We start from the raw sequence: 17,736 nt of genomic DNA on the forward strand, positions 1-17,736 counted from the left end.
AGCATTATCAATCGTTAGTTCAAGATCTCACTGCACATTTCATAGCATTCAACATCTCGTCAATTCCAAGAATTCAAAACGCAAGCGCAGACCTGTTAGCTAATGTAGCCTCTAGACTTATCCCTTCCGAAGATTTTAGTCCTGATAGGTTTTCAATAGAATTAATTTTTAAACCGTCCATCCCTGACAACATCACCAACTGGAGAGTGTTCAACGACGACCCAGACATCGTAAGTTTCCTCACCTCTGAAGGATCCTACACAAACCAGATAATTGATGAAGACTGTCATGATCACCAGATAAAACAAAGTAGCACTGATAATGCTATACCTAAATCGGTGGTCAAATTAGAAGACTTATATGACTGGAAAAGTCGGTTCAAAAGGTCGGCTAATTCCAAGCTTTACAGTTCAACCCTTAACTACGAATCAGTCAACCTAAGAACCGACGAAAAGCCGCAAAATGTTAATCTAGGCCAGGGCCTAGCCCCTGAAGAAAAATCAGCATATATCCGCCTTCTGAGACAGTACAAAAACGTTTTTGCCTGGAATTACGATGAGCTGAAGACTTACAACACTTCCATCATTCAGCACGTTATCCCTATGATTGACAATGAGAAACCTGTCCAGCAGAAGCTCAGAAAAATACACCCTAACCTAGAAAATCAGATAAAAACAGAGCTTAATAAGTTGTTGAGAGCCAGAATAATCTTCCCCGTCAGGCATTCCAAATGGGTATCCAATATGGCTCCCTTTAGGAAGAAAAATGGAGACATTAGAATCTGTATCGACTTCCGGAATCTCAACAAAGCCTGTCAGAAAGACAATTTTCCCCTCCCACCTATGGAGCAAATTCTACAGGCAGTAGCAGGCTCAGAATTAATGTCATTCCTGGACGGATTTTCAGGATACAATCAAGTACTGGTGCATCCCGATGATCAGTTAAAGACTACATTCCGAACCAAGTGGGGCACTTATGCATATCGAAAGATGCCATTTGGTCTGATCAACGCCGGAGCTACCTTTCAGAGAGCCATGGACATCGCGTTTAAAGGGTTAGTCAATAAATCAGTAGTGATTTATCTGGATGATATAACAGTGTACTCCAAAAAACGAAACAACCATCTCAAAGATTTGAAGCAAATCTTTCAAAGATGCTTGAGGTATGGGATTTCGCTCAATCCAAAGAAATCTTTCTTTGCATTAAGCGAAGGGAAATTGCTCGGATTCATAGTATCGAAATCTGGTATTCACATAGAACCCGACAGAATCAAGGAAATTTCCGAAATATCCATACCTCATAACAAGAAAGCCATGCAATCCTTCCTTGGACAGATCAATTTTGTCAAAAGATTTGTCCCGGATTTTTCACGTATTATTTCTCCCTTACAAAATATGATAAAAAAGAATTCAAATTTCAAATGGGGTCTAGACGAGCACGAAGCATTCAACTTAATTAAACAAGCCATCATCAACGCTCCATCTTTGGCTACCCCAAATTTTTCAGAGTCTTTCATCTTATACACGTTTGCCTCAGAAAAATCCTATGCTGCGATTTTAACTCAAGCAAATCAAGAAAAGGTAGAAGCCCCAATCGCATTCTTTAGCTCGAACTTACAAGGTGCTGAACTCAATTATTCTGACGTCGAGAAACAGGCATATGCCGTTTTCAAAGCAATCAAATATTTCAGACCTTTCTTGCTAAAGGCCCATACCAAAGTCATAGTACTGTTTCCAGCGGTAAGAAACCTCCTAATACAGAAGGATGTGGGCGAGAAGAGAGCGAATTGGATCACCGCCTTACAAGAATATGACCTTGAGATCAAGCCGACACATATCGTAAGAGGTCAAGGCTTCTGCAAGATGTTAGCTGGAGCATCGCAAATCCCTGAGAACTCGTCTGAAGAGGTACACACGTATGAGGTAAGCCTAAACGACGCAGAATCATTATATGCTAACACCATTTATTTTCTTAAGAACGGGTATGCTCCATCACGTCTGGATCATACCAAGAAAAGAGCTCTGAGATTAAAAGCTAAACAATACCAGCTCATAAATGATGTCCTGTTTAAAAGGAATTACGATTCTATACTTCTTAGGTGTCTTGAGAAAACTGAAGCCGAAAAGGTTTTGCAGGAACTTCATGATGGACTAGCAGGTGGACACTATGCTGGAGATGCGACTGCACATAAAATCTTGCGTGCAGGATATTATTGGCCCACGTTGTTCAAGGACTCATATAATCACGCAAGGAAATGCCAAGTCTGCCAAAATTCTGCAGGAAAACAAAGGAAACCGTCCATGCCGCTACAACCGGTCAACATCGACCAACCATTCAGTCAATGGGGCTTGGACGTAATAGGTGAGATCGTTCCTCACTCTTCTAAGCAGCATAAGTATATCCTTACGACAACTGATTATTTTACCAAATGGGTAACAAAAGTTCCTCTCAAGACAGTTCATTCTGAAAACATTATTGAATTCATAGACCAATTTATCATAACTAGGTTTGGATTGCCAACGGCCTTAATGTTCGATAACGCTTCATATTTTTCTGGAAATGCTATGACTGAGTTTGCGCTTAAAAGAGGGTTCAAACTGAAATATTCTACCAACTACTATCCGCAAGGTAATGGATTGGCTGAATCAACAAACAAGAACCTAATCAGAATTATCAAAAGAACAGTCGACCAAAACCAAAAGAATTGGCACAAAGCGCTGGTAAATGCTTTATGGGCTGATAGAATCACAAAGAAAGCTTCGATCGACACTTCTCCCTTTAATTTAGTTTATGGGAGAGAAGTGGTTCTTCCGACTCACTTAGTCATTCCCTCTTTGTCTTTAGTGCAGTACATCGATGAAGTACCTACTTCCTCATTACAATTAAGACAAATGGAAATAATCAAACTAGAAGAACAAAGAGAACAAGCTAGGAAAACCCATGCACATCACCAAGCGCTAATAAAATCTTCTTTTGACTCAAGCATCATAACCAGAAAAAACTTTCAGATGGGAGATTTAGTTTTGAAATGGGATAAGGCTCATGAAGAAAAGGGCAAACATACGAAATTTCAAAATCTGTGGCTTGGCCCTTTTCAGATTGTAGAAGTCGTAGGCCCGTCTACATTCGTGTTGCAAGATCTAGCAGGTAGGAGAGATTCTTTACCTGTCAATGGACTGATTCTTAAATTATATTTTCCATAGAAGAGAAATTCTTCTAAATTTTGTAGGATAGATTTAGTTTTTATATTTCATTTTGTTTTGTTTTTCTCTTTTTTATGAATAAAACCCGTTGTAAATGATCATTTAAATAGGATTCATGAAAGAGCACGCCAATTCTCTATCATATTTTGATTTCGCTTGTACAAATAGCAAAATTTTTGAAAAATCTGAATTTTATTATTAACAAATAGAGTTAACTTCACCTTGATTACGATATTAGTTTCAACCTCAAAGAACTTTGACGAAGGCAACCTTTGGTGAAAAAATTGTTTTGTATCAGCACCATGAAAGGTATCATCAATAATAAAATAAGTACTCTCTGCAAAGCTGTTGTTTTCAAAAAATCTATTATTGTCGTCCAGAGCTTTCTTAAGGAAAAACAATGACTTCCTCCCTGCTAAAAGGGAATTGCAGCATTCGGAGAAATAATCGAAACAAAACACTATATCTCAAAGAATAAGAGGTCTCATCACGAGCCAGCTTATCATGATCACATATGTTATAACTTGCTGACTTTGCCAAAACTGTCTATGAAAACAGGGCAATGACTTAAGATTGTTGCAATCAAAAGACAAGAGGTCTCATCACGAGCCGCCTTGTTCAGCAAAAGTGTAAATCAAGTGAATGACTGTGTCATAATTTGGCCACCAAACCAAGACATTGTTCTTTAGAGAATTAAAAAAGGAAAAGTGTGTCAAAAAGGATTTTTCTCTGGAATGTTGCGAGTAACCTCAAGCAGGAAAAAGGATCATTGCTGGATAACATGGTAACCTTGTCGAGGCTATGGACGCTTGTAGGCAGCAGAGGCTCTACCTACGACAAATGAGTATACTTTTAAGCCAGTACGCAGAGAAGACCTTATTTTATCTTTTAATCAAGACCAAGTAATGTCTGGTGCGAAGGCAAGAAAAAAAAAAATCCTCAGGAAGCAAGCAATTCGGATGGAAAAAGATTGAGACAAAGTATCGTTGACGAGGTGAGGGGTAATCTACTCTATCTGTTCATAACAAAATTTAGACATATAAAAATTTTGCTGTTTCAGAAGTGAACGGTCAATAGAAAAGCAGAGATAACTGGTTCTTCACAGTGAATCGCCATTGTTGTGGTCACCAACAACCCCCCTCTTTGTTTGATATTAGTAATAACATCAAGCAAAGGGGGACCCTTAGCCAAAAATCCAAAAAATATTTTTGTTTAAAAAATATTTTGTATCAACTCCCTAAAAGCTATATCGCGTCGCAATGGAAAAAGGAGCGCTTGCCCAAAGCGCATAAATGCACTGAAAAGGAGCGACGTGAGAACCCATCGCATCGCGCGCATTAAAAGCGTTTGAAAAGGGAGAACCTAAAGAATTGCCGACGGCCGATATGCGACGTTGCACGTCGCAATGTCGCATGGCTAGCGCAAAGTGACAAAGCGAAAACCTTGCGATGTTGCGATATGCGATCTGCGATATTAGCGATCTGCGATAAAACTTAATAACGTCGCAGCCCTCGATACTACGATACCAATCGCAGAAAAGACTCATCGCAAGAATTCTCCGACATACACGGTAGATCCAAATTTGAACGCGCGCCTTAAGGGAAATTAATGACCGCATGCTTGAGTATCCAGAAATGATTGCATCGCATTTATCAAAGAGTCAAGTCATATTGAATGTCAGAATTATGCATTCATTAGAATTTAATGCTTTCATGTCAATCTTTTCATCATTTCCCTTCTTCTTTGCGTAAACTGCAAGACATGCGACTGATATAAATCTATATGTAGGAAACATCTAAGGAAAGAGCGCCAATAAGACAATAGAGAGAAGATTCCTCTGCAATTGGATGCCGCATGCAGCAGAACCGCGGATTCCAGAGTATCGCCCAACAGGCACTGATAAAAATAGACTGTCCAAGACTCAGAGTCAAAGACGCACAAAAGCAGCGTGTTTACAAAAGATCCTGAAGCTCAGACTTGGTAAAGCAGAGAAAGAAGCGCAAGAGAAGGAAGACGCTCCAGAAAAGCCTGGAACAAAGAGCAGAAACAATTCTCGAAACAGGGGATTGTCCATACAGCGCGACTTCTAACTCGTTGAGTCATTCGCACGACCGGAAACCGAAATAGCAACAGCAAAATCAGTTCGAAATAAAACTGGGTTGTACTAAGTGTTCGCACAGTGAATACACCCAGCTAGAGAAAGGTTTTCGAAAATATCTTCTAGCCTGTCAGAAAGAGGTGCTAGCTCTTGTCATTCCTAATTATCAAGCTCGAACAAAAGGAAAGGACAACCAGCCGACTCTTTCAGGGCGAACAGCGCATTGCTTATAGCACTAAGGAACAGATACAGAAACGGTTAGAGATTAGATTTAGTTTTTAGAAATAAATTTGTTTTTAGTAAAAGGGCGGTCATTTGAAGCCGTTCCCTAAATTTGTGTAAATAAAAATTAGTCGGTTACTAGTATTTAACCCTTCTCGTTGCATTGGAGAAGGGTCCGAAATTTTGTCAAAAAACTTGTCCTCAGAACATGCACTTTTGCACCCTCGGAGGGGGTTTTTGATGAATGGACGGATCAAGATTTATTTATGTTTGCATTTTAATACCTGCTACTGATGTTGCACTTCTGTACTCTTAGTAGGAATTAGAAGCAAGTAGAAATAGATCGTTATTGCTTAAGGTCTGTAAGTTTTAAAATCAGTCATAAATGGTACTTTTATCTCTTGACTAGTTTCTGCTTGCATTCTTAGAGTAATATACAGCTGATGTTATTTATATGTTAATGTATGAATGAGTGGACTACCATTTGGCACTTTTGTACGGTGGAGTCATTGATTTGTGCTTAATACATGAATAACTGATTATGCAATATGCTGTTCACAACCGTTTTGCTTAACTTTTTACGCAAGATGGTTCATCTTAATTGATTTATATTCTCATAATAGCTGAATAATCTTCATTACCAGTTATTCTGTGAAATCTTTCTAGATTGCATAATGGAGAAATTCTACTCCGGGTTAGTGTAGATTAGATGTATTGTTTTTGTTAGATTAAAGTAGTATAAAATCAGTTCAGAGTTTAGAATTAGATTAGTTAAGGAATAATTACAGATTTTCTATTATCATTTTCTACACACACACACATCACTATTTTCTACACGCACACACACCCCTTAGAACGGGAAGCTGGTCCCGTTATCCCCAGTCGGACCCGCTACACCAAACGGGCACGGAGCCGCCAACCAGGTTCCCGACCGGGTGGGTATCCCCCTTGTTGTTGACCCGATTTCAGGGCCCTCAACAGAACCCAACCAAAACAAATAAACTTCATAATATGTACATGATTGTTAAGAGAACCTACGTATATACGTGGTTCCTATGCATAAAACTTGCGTAAATACCTCAAATCACTGACAACTGAAAATACTGTCAAAATGAATCACTGTGTCAGTCACTGAATCACAACAGTTACATCAATAATTCAACATCATCAATGATAAATATACCAAGCCACAATCTAATTAACCCAAACATTGCCAGATACAAATCAAGACATCATTGGCAGACAACAACAAATAGAATAGAATTCATTAACTGTCATCATCAAGCAGCACTGCAAACCCTAGTATATATACACGAATTCCATAAAACAAATCAACGTATGTACATGACCACCATGCATTAAACCTGCATATATATTTCAATCTACTAGTAAATTACCACATAATTTATATGCTAATTTACTGAACCAAGTTCACATATCTACGCGATAAATCAGAAGCAAACCAATGTACAAATCTTGAAATTATTAAATCAAAGATTCGCTGCAATTCACAACATTTGTTAAACCTAGACCTCGACATGCATCACTATATTTAGATCAAAACATCATCATAGCTACAAATTTAAAATTACAAGCATAAATAGATCATCCAAGTATTTTCATTAGTCTTCACCACACTTTCAGATCTATCAGATCTGAACCATCTCCTTGCTTCCTATTGCACACCTGTTCCATATCAAATCACACATAGATAGATCATTTACTTGCACAACTAACACCTTGATCTCCATCTCCTTATATAGTTTTAACCTTAGCCAATACGTTAGGTAAATCCCTTGGTAATGTCGTTAGTATTCTTTGATGAGATGAAATAACTGTTGTCACTCCAATTACTATGGGCCAATACCATGGTAAAGACCCCTAGTATCCAGATTCCTATTGTCGATTCTAAAGATAACCTCTAATTGCTACGAGACCAATGCCTAGAAAATCTAGATCTTATGTGTCTCTGATAATTATTTAAAGAATGGAGACATCAAACATAGTTTCCCTTATATATATATATATATATATATATATATATATATATATATATATATATATATATATATATATATATACACACACACACACACACATCATAAACAACACTTGATTGGTTCATTCATCAAAGAAAGACATAGTCCATATATTTCTTGTACATTCTCATACACATGTAACACTTGGAAATATTGAAGATAAATCGTGAAGGCTGAGCAGCTCGAGGATTTACAGATCAATTACTTTAGAAAAGATATGAAAGTAGATAAAAGAGGAAGAATAACCCATCATATAGAGCTCAAGATATCAAGAATTCTACACTTTTCTGAGTTAAGAAAGACATAATGGATCAGTAAAGGAACGAATGCGATGATTCACGAAGTGAAATTAAAGAGTTAGCTTCTAAGGACTCATATAGGAATTTGCATCAATATCTTAATTCAAACAAATCTGTAAAAGCACATGAAACATATTTGGCAGCTGCATGATGTGAAATCAGAGAAGAACATGGACATAATGGAGTTGCAACAGAGAGAAAACATACTATAATCCTGGAATGAAGGAATCACCATGATTTTCATTAATATTCTGAGAGATACCTCTTCAAAAAGAAAAGAACATTCTAAAAAATAACATAGAGTTTCTTTCACCGAATTCTGAACCTGTTTTCCTTTTTCAGGAACGTATATATACAAGGGCCTTAAAGCATAGGCCATTATAGAGATATTCCTTCTTGATCTTTGTCATCATTACAAAAATCATAAATAAAAATTAGAGCATGCGCAAAGGCACAACCCTCTTAACCATAATAGAATGTCTTGTTAAAAGCATAACAAACATAAGGTAAAAATAACTAAAAAGTAAAATCAAAGGCCATAACTGGCACAATAAACATGATATTCATGGACCGCGTGATGTTGTGGATGTTTGGTGCGAAGCTGTAGAACCCTATGGGAGAACCATTTGAAGCATGGGAGTATTGGAAAAACCACATGGCTGGAAGAGGATGTGGAATAGAGTTGGATTTCCAATAGTGGAGTCGGAGATTGATCACCCCTGCATAATCTAGTTTTCGCTGAGAGATACCTTTAACCATCTCGAAAAGGTGAAATTCCTTTTCCAAGAAGTTTTTATGGTTTTTATTTTAAGGACTGGTGTTTTCTCGGGAGCTGCACCTTTCCTGCTCTTAATCTCAGTCATTTTCTAGTTGTACACTTTTTTTTTTTTTTTTCTTTGTTAAGACTAACCTACGCACCCACGGGGATTTGAACCAGTGACCTATCGCAAGGAGTGCCTTAACAGCACACCCATTCACCGTCAATCCAAAGCCCCGTGGGCATTTTCTAGTTGTACACTTATTGTGTGAGAAATTTTCCATTTACTTCCCACCAGTTAGGTAACCTAGCCTTGAGAAGCTGATTGAACTTGACATCAAATCTTGACACCTCTTTTTGTAGCTTTGCTAGACTTTGTTTTGCCTTAGCCCTGGCTTCCTCTTTCGAGATAACCTTAGAAATCTCTGTTACTATTTCCATTCTATCAGATATGTCAAGTGGCCTTAACTCCCTGATTTCTCTCAGTCAAAAACTAAATGTACTTCTTATCATATTGGGAGTTAGTAATACTGGCTTGCTTGTCATTTTGGAGAGAAGGGGAGTATTCATTGCAGAGCTTATTTTGATCATGTATCAGAGCTACTTGCTCCCAGTTGTGGTTAACCTCCTGGATGATCTTGTCCCACACCACTTTCCTGGCTTCTATGAGGGCTATATTTCTTTTTAGTATAGTCTTCAACTCCTTGATCTCTTGAGTTGCACCCTGTAAGTCTCATGTGAGGTTATTGACGTTTGTGTTTTCTGCTTGGAGTTGTTTCTCTTTCTAGTTCACCTAGACTTTAGCTACATCCAATTCCCTTTGAACTTTTATCAACTCTTCCTCAGAAAGTTTCAGCTATTTTAATGCCTTTGTAAGGCGATCGGTGGGGTTTTGAGAATCATCGAGGACGAGTACTATACAGAAATGTAAACTGATCCGATTCTGTAAATCTTCCACTAACATTTCCATGGCAACCACTCTCTCTGCTTTCATTTAGTTCCTTCATTATCACCTCCTTTTCCTTTTCACTTTGGATTAAATTAGGGGTTTGAATATGTTCACCCCCATGCATCTTTAGTTGTCTCCTCAACTCTAGATTCTCCCTCTTGGTTTCCTGTAGGACTGTTGCCACTGCTGTATCATCTTTGAGGTCTATTCCCATTTTCATGATTAGTTCTTTATAGTATTCCTTCTGCTAAAAAATAGCACGGGACTTGACCTTCTCAACCTTTACCTTCTCAACAATTTTATCTATATATATATATATATATATATATATGTATATATATATATATATATATATATATATATATATATATATATGAGCTCGATCAATGGTCATCTGGTGCTTATTGATATCATTGTATAACATTTCTCCTACCTGCTTGTGTAGGTTGACTTTATCTTCCAGAGGGACACTAGTCAAATCCAAAGAGACATCCAGATCTTGAAACTGGGAACCCGAAGGCAAGGTTTAGATGGATGGGTGCTTCAACCTCATTTTCATCTCTTCCCTCTTTAAATCCATTGTAGCTAATACCCGAGTGTGCCGAGGAGTGATTTTTGAGGCCATGTCTTGGTGTAACTTCTCTTTTTCCCTCCTATTCCTTACTTGGATTTTTCTTCCCTATGACCAACCTATTCTTGCATCATAAAGGCTTTCCTCAAACTTTGGGATGGCTACCTTGGTCGAAGATGTCGATGAGGCCATGGGTGGTATCTCCAAGTTGACCTGAAAACCTGGATTCTCAGACACTTGTGCTTGGAGCTGAATGGATTATTCTTCCTCCTCCTGTTCTTGTTCTTGTTCCTGCCCTTGACTTCTAGCCTTTTTATGAACCAATCCTTCTTCCATGTCAGTTGTCCCTGAAGTGTCAGCAACCCTCTTTTGTGTCTTGTCTGTGCTAACTAGGGACTCGGTCTCCATGCATATATTAAGAGACCAAGAATCAAAGTTAGATCTCCATTTGACCTTGGGCTTAAGATCATGCACATAAGTTGAGGCTTTAATATTTTCCCTTCTCCGAGTAAGGAGACCTCAGGGATTTTAATGCCAAATTTGTACTTTCTCGAATTCCATGGCTTTAATCATGGCCTCAACTATCTTGAAGGCTTGCCTGATACTTATCACAAAAGGACTTGTCCCATTTTAAAGATGTAACCTTTATTGGCCAATACAAAGTGGAGCAAGTCAACATTAAGGATTTTCTTGATGAACTTGAGGGATTATACCCTCATTGGCATAAACACTCGCAAATCATAAGGAGGAAGCTCGCCCTCGTAAACATGGATCTTTGTATAGTCCTCATAGAGGTACCAGTCTCCAATGGAAAATTGCTCATGGAGTTGGAGGAGTTCCTTTTGCTCAAGGAAGATTCTAGGGGGTGGGACTCCATGAATGATTTGGTAGAAAATAGCCATGAAGCATGAGAGGAATTGAGTGTATCCGCCAAAATCGGGCCTCTTTCTTACAGAGATATTTCAGTCAAAGATTGAATTTGTCTCTTTATTGGGGGTAAACACATCCAGGTGGAGACATTGTAACTCTTCAATATGGGCATAGAGGAACAAGTAAAACAACAGTTAGTAGTAGCAAAAGTAAGAGGAGACTCTAAAATAACTGAATTGGAAGTGAATGGAGGTCGAGAGGTATTCTGGGATTTTTAGCTGACATCCAGGTTGCTTCATCTTATGCTAACACCCAAGAGCCACCCTTCTTAATTGTGGGGTGGTGTATCCACCTAATAGATAAGAAATAATGGATAAGGTTGACTAAAAAAAGGGTTTAAAGAGATTTAATGGGAGTTGAATGTTCAGAGGCAAGGTTTTGGTTTCTGGAGTGAGAATTTTATCTAAGAAGGCTTGTTGCTCTTTTTCTGGGAGTTCCATGAAATACCCATCTAGGGATGCATTAGTAAAGGTGCACATAGTGGGAGATGCAGGGAAATTGAGAGCTCTTTGAATTAAAAGAGGGGTTATCTCAAGGATTACCACACCTGAAGGAGAAACAAAACGTTTTTTTTCACTTTGATAAGAATCTACCAACCAAGTTATGAATGGACTAGAGGGGCAATTTGACAGTATAACCCAGAAGCCACAACCCTAAATGGGTCCTCATTTCTCACATGGTCTACAAATATCTCATAACAAAGGTCAGCAAGAGAAAAGGGACAGTTAGGGTTAGCAATATGGGCTTCGATGTCTGTTAAAAGACTAACATTGGTGCTTTTGACCTCATGAGTGTTGGGGGTTATAAGCACAGTGTGCTTCATCCCTTCGAGTAAAACAAAAGAAAGAAAACAATGAGGTTGGGGTTTCAGGTTACTTAGAGCCTACAGGGGAATGAAAGCGACTTGGGAGGGCATCCATGGCCTTTGGGAGAGTGTATAGAGGAATCATACACTGTTTTCCAAGTGAGAGGCTCTTTGACTGGGCTAAATGATCATTGTCGGGTGATAACTTTAGGGCCTTAGGTATTTTATGCAAAGACAAGGATGTATGCCCAGGTGGCATGAGATGAAGGCATGAGGGGAAGACATGTGACAGTCACTGGTTGGTTCAGGAGGAAAAGGGACGAGCTCATATGAACAAGCGGGAGATTTCACATTTCAACCCTCACTTACACTTTACCATCATACCTCATACATACGTTGTTGAATAGCAAATGGGAGGAAATCACTTGTCCAGTGGTCCTTACCTATTACGTGGAGCGTAACATGGAGTGAGAGAAACCTTTGTTGGGTGCTAGAATGGATCTGGGACATTCATCGAGCACTGATCATTTGATGTCGTGGACTTGTAGTGGTGCTACCTTGCTTGTACTTTTTCTTTCGGAGACGTGCTTAGATGTCAGCAGGTTTATATTGCAGGGGGACCCGAGCCCTTAGTTGTATAGTATTTAGACCATGCTCCATCTCGAATCACAAATTTGGACCTTAGCTCATCACCCAAATTTGGCTCTTTGGACTCTCCCTATGTAGACATGTTACACTTAACCTTTGTAGGTTAAGGTGCTCGATACAAACCTCGTTTGCCACCTTTTTGTGAACAACATCTCATCTCGTTTCTCTAAAGAGGTCTTAGTGCGAGATGGTGATAACATTGGCTCCACCTGGGGACGAGGCATTGGATTCCAATGCATCGAGAACCTGCAGTCTAGTAACTTCTTTCTTGGGCATGGAGTTTTATTCAACAAACAAATTTTTAATGAAAGTGAACATTTTAACAGAAAATTGGAAATTTCATAGGATATTTACAATGTACACACTGGTATTTACAATGTGTGAGAGAGGGGTACCTTTAATTCTAAAAAAAGAGTTTGAGGAACTGACCATTTACTGGTAGTTCCAACAATTATCCTTCCAAATTCTCAAGAAAGTATGTATTATTTACTTTTTCTTTAGAAAATTTGAAAGGGACAATCCATAGTGGGTCAAATTTCCCGTGTTTTCTTTTTTCTTCCCTTATGACATCCTATCATAGAATTAAATCACCTAGTTGTAAAGGTCAATCTTTGGATTTCTTGTCAAACAGAGATTTCATTTTCTGCTAATATTTTTCCAATTTAGTCCCTACCTATTCCCTGTTCTCATGAAGTTCGACCAATTGGTTTATCCTTTGGGTCATGGAATTTGGTTCTTCTTCTACTTCCTGTAACAATTTTGCTACTGGCATTGCCAATTGAATTGGGAAGATTGTTGCCTTACCATATACTAGCTTGAAAGTCGATTTTCCAGTGGATCGTTTAGGAGTCACTCAGTTAGCCCAGAGAGTGAACTTCAATTGAGTGTCCCAGTTTCTCTGATTCTTTGTGATGGTTTTCTTCAACACTCTCACTACTGTTTTATTTGAGGATTCAACTAAACCATTCCCTTGAGGATAATAGGTAGTGGAGTGCCCGATTATGATATTAAACCTTTGATAGAAGCTGATGAATTTGGTGGATTTAAAGACTTGAGCATTGTCTGTGATGATCTTGGTAGGGAAACCAAAACATGATAAGATGTTTTCCTCCATAAACTTGATCACCACAGAGTCAGTAGAATTTCGGGTTGGGATGGCCTCTACCCACTTCATGAAATAATCGGTGGCAGTTAATATCCACTTATGTTGACCACTGGAAGGAATATTTATCTTGCCTATAAAATCTAGTCCCCATTGTCTAAAAGGTTCTTCCACATGTACTGGGATCAAGGGGAGAGGAGAAAGTTTTTGCTTCTCAGCGAAAACTTGGCACTTCTGACATGATCTGACCTATGAGTGAACTTCTCCAAAAAGCGTGGGCTAGTAGAACCCGACTTTGAGGATTTTTTGAGCAGTGGTCTTCCAGCTGTAATGACCTCCACAAACCCCTCCATGAAATTCTTTAATCACCTTGTGAGTTTCTCCTTCTACCAAGCATAACAACAGAATCCCCACAAGGTCCTTCCAGTAGAGTTGGCCATTAGATACAATAAAATTTTGGGTTTGTAGTCTCAACGTTCGATATTTAGACTTATCCAACCCTAGAGGACACCTCATGAATAAGAGATAATGGATGATATTTTTATACAAGGCGACATTTCATATTTGGTGCAGATATTTTGTTATGAGGTTTTGACATTGTTTTGTTGGAATTATGCTTCACCTCCATTAGTTATTAGATTTATCCCCAAATCTTGGCAGTTATACTCTGATAGGACCTTGGCCAGCCCCTGGCCTTTTATGAGCTTAGTGGGTTTTATGTCTCATTCATATTCCTGGATATTAGCAATCCACCTTCCCCTTTTTCCCTCAATATCCGCTTGCACCAGGATATCTTTGACTGCTGTTGTTGGAACATATGATGTAATTTCTGACTGCAATACATATACTCTGAGCTTTGACTAGTGAATAGGCCTGCTTCTTTAAGATGTACTTCAACTCGGCATCCCTCAAGACTCGCTTGAAAAAGGCAATGGGATGTTCATACCCATGTTTATTTGTTTGTAACAGAACTGCAGCAATAGTATGTGGGGAAGCGAAAGAAAATATATAGAAAGGTGTTGAGTAGTCATGGCTAACTAGTACTGGGGCTTCGGAAAAAGCTTCTTTGATCCTAGCAAAATATTCCTGGGAGACAGGACTCCATTTGACTTCATTTTCCTTTTTTAGCATATCTGTAATACCCTTCACTATTTCTGCATAGTTGGGTATGAACCTTCTCAGAAAATTGATTCTTCCCAAAAAAAACTTGGATCTCTTTCTTGTTTCTGGGCAGAGGAATGTGACTAATGGCCTCCACTCATTTAGGGTCGATTTTCACTCCTTCATGTGCCACTATGTGTCCTAGCAGTTTTCCTTCACTCAGGGAAAATTGAGATTTTTTGGATTCAGTGACAACCCATACCTCCTACACTTCTCAAAGGTGAGTTTCAAGTGCATGATATGTTCTTCATCGGTCTTAGAAAAGACTATGATATCATCCAAATATACTACTACAAACTTATCTTGTTCCCCCACAAATTCTATATCCATAGCTCTTTGAAACGTGGCTCCTGCATTTATAAGACCAAAAGGCATACGAGCATACATGAAGGTTCCCCAAGGGTTGGTGAACGTCATTTTCTTCTGGTCATCTAGGTGAACTACCACTTGATTGTAACCAAAGAACCCATCCATCATGGACATTCTAGCTGATCCAACCACTTTCTGTAGTAAGTAATCCATCTTGGGAAGTGGGTAGTTATCTTTCAAAGATGCCTCATTGAGGTTCCTAAAATACACACATAACCTTATTTCCTCATTCTCTTTCCAGACTGGGACTAATTTTTCCACCCACTCTGAATACCTTAGAGGTACTATGATTTTAGCTTGTAGAAGCTTCCTCACCTCCTTTTCGATAGAGGGGAGTAAGAGATGATTAATATGCTTGAGCTTCTGTTTACATGGTTTCATTCCATTTTTTAAAGGAGTCTTATGTTTTATAATGTTAGTGTCAGTTGTTTTCAAATCCTCATAAGACCAAGGAAAAACATCCTTATAGACCTTTAAGAGATTTAATTACCTTTGTTTATATTATGAGGGGATTCCTTTTGATAATCTGACCATCTAGAGTTCATCTTCCGAGCCAATATTACAATCTTCTACCTATTCATCCATCTCTGGAGCTATTGGTTTGGAAGCTACATCATTTTTATTAAATAATCTCTCAAGTGGAACTAGCCCATGAGGAATGGTATTCCCTTTCAGTTGTAGAATTTTGTGTCCATCCATTGTGTCTTCCCATGAGGTTGGTCCTTGGTCTGCCTCTTTTTCCTCTTCTTGGTCAATAGTTGAGCTAGAAAATTCCCCAACTAATTCTATAAAGCATTTGATCTGTTCATCATCCTCAAACACCTACCAGTGATTAACATTATCAGGTATAGAGGGTCTATGTATGACCTCCACCTCATACTTGAGAAGAGGATTTTGAGGAAGTTTAAAGTTTCTTATTGCTATAGCAAGGTAATCGGCCATTCTGTTTCCTTCCCTAGGTAGAAATTGAATATTAAAGGCAAAAAATAAGTTGTCAATTAAGTCCCATACCTCATTTGGGTAAGTCCTCAATTTTGGGTGCTTAGCTTGGCAATGATTTTTGATTTGCTTTACAACCAGCTCGAAATATCCATATACGGTTAAGCATTCAATATTCATGTTCCTTTTTTTTGTAGTCTGAGGAGAAGTGCCTCATATTTAGCCACATTGTTGGTTGCTTCAAATTATAGCTTAAATGAGAGTGGGATCAAGCTACCCTAAAGGAATACTAACAATACCCCTGCTCCATTTCCCTCTTTGGAATTGGCCCCATCAAAGTATAATTTCCATAATTTTCCTTTATCTTTGTGTTGATCATCTAACTAGACCACTGTATGTACTTGTGTTTCTTTTGAGATGATCTCATCTTCTTCTAGTAGTAGACAAGAAAGGTCATTTTCTTTCCTGTATACAGGGGAATTATTTGAGCCTTCATCTTGGGTCACTATTTTTACGAATCTTGACTCCCTATACAACCTCCTTTCTTCACCTCCAAAAGTAGGAATGATGGCATAAGTCAGATCTAACTTGATAGAACCCCCACTTTGGAACCCCAGGACCTGGATAGGAGCATGTTGAATTGAGCTGGGATATCTGCTACCACTATATCCATTACTATACTCTTCATAGGAATGTGAGCCAAATTCATTACTAGGTCTTTTATCATTCCCAAGCATTTTACCCTCTTAGATTTGAAGGAGTAGAGGTCCTTGTAAGGTATGGTGATTTTTAAACCAAGTTTCTCCATCACAGTCAAGGGCATGAGGTTATGGGAGGCTCCAGAGTCCAGCATACAATTATGAAATAAGAGGTCATGAATCACCAAGGTCACATAGAAGGGTGCAGTGGAAGGATCTAGCTCTTCAACATGAGGCCCAAAAATGACCATTGGTCTTTCCTCCTGAAGGTTTAAACAATCATGAGATGGTACTCTAGTTGATGGGGGCATGAACTAAGAGACTTGGGATTTATAAGTGGATTTTTTTAGGAGTTCAATTAGAGGAACGAGGATCTTTACCTTTTCGAGTTCCCTCTGAAGATTGAAGGCATATTGACCTTTCTCTATGCCTCCTGATTCTATTTCTCTTTATTTTTCATAGGTAGCTTTTACCAGAGAAGGTGGCTTCTCTTCTGTGTGTTCCTATGACCTATTGCATTCCTTAATTAAAGGGGTTTTTACCTTGGATATGTCAGGATCCAACTTCCCTTTCCCTTTATCAGGTGCTGTGGGAGTATCTTCGAGAGAAACTCCTCTTGTTGTTTGGGTTCCCTTGACCTCTTCCTTGAGGATCTGAGGTCATACCTTGGGTGTAGCAATGCTTGCATGAAGTCGATGAATTTTTTACAATAGTCACCTATGTACTCCTCGTTTACTGTTGCTTCCCTGTCATGACCCGTCTCGTGATGAATTATGTTTTCATGTTCCTTCTGAGAAGGAAGAGTACAAGTTACCCTGCATCTCATGGGTATCTTGTGGTTGTTCATATGGGTCATCCTCTATGTATAATGGAGGGGGGATATGATCGAGTTGATCGTTTCTTTCCCTTTGTAGTATCTGCAAAGGTGGCCTTTTGTATTGTGGAT

The sequence above is a fragment of the Pinus tabuliformis genome, chromosome Q, assembly GCF_031772625.1.
Source record: "Pinus tabuliformis cultivar Carrire ecotype Pingquan chromosome Q, CPIR1, whole genome shotgun sequence".
NCBI lineage: Eukaryota > Viridiplantae > Streptophyta > Pinopsida > Pinales > Pinaceae > Pinus > Pinus tabuliformis.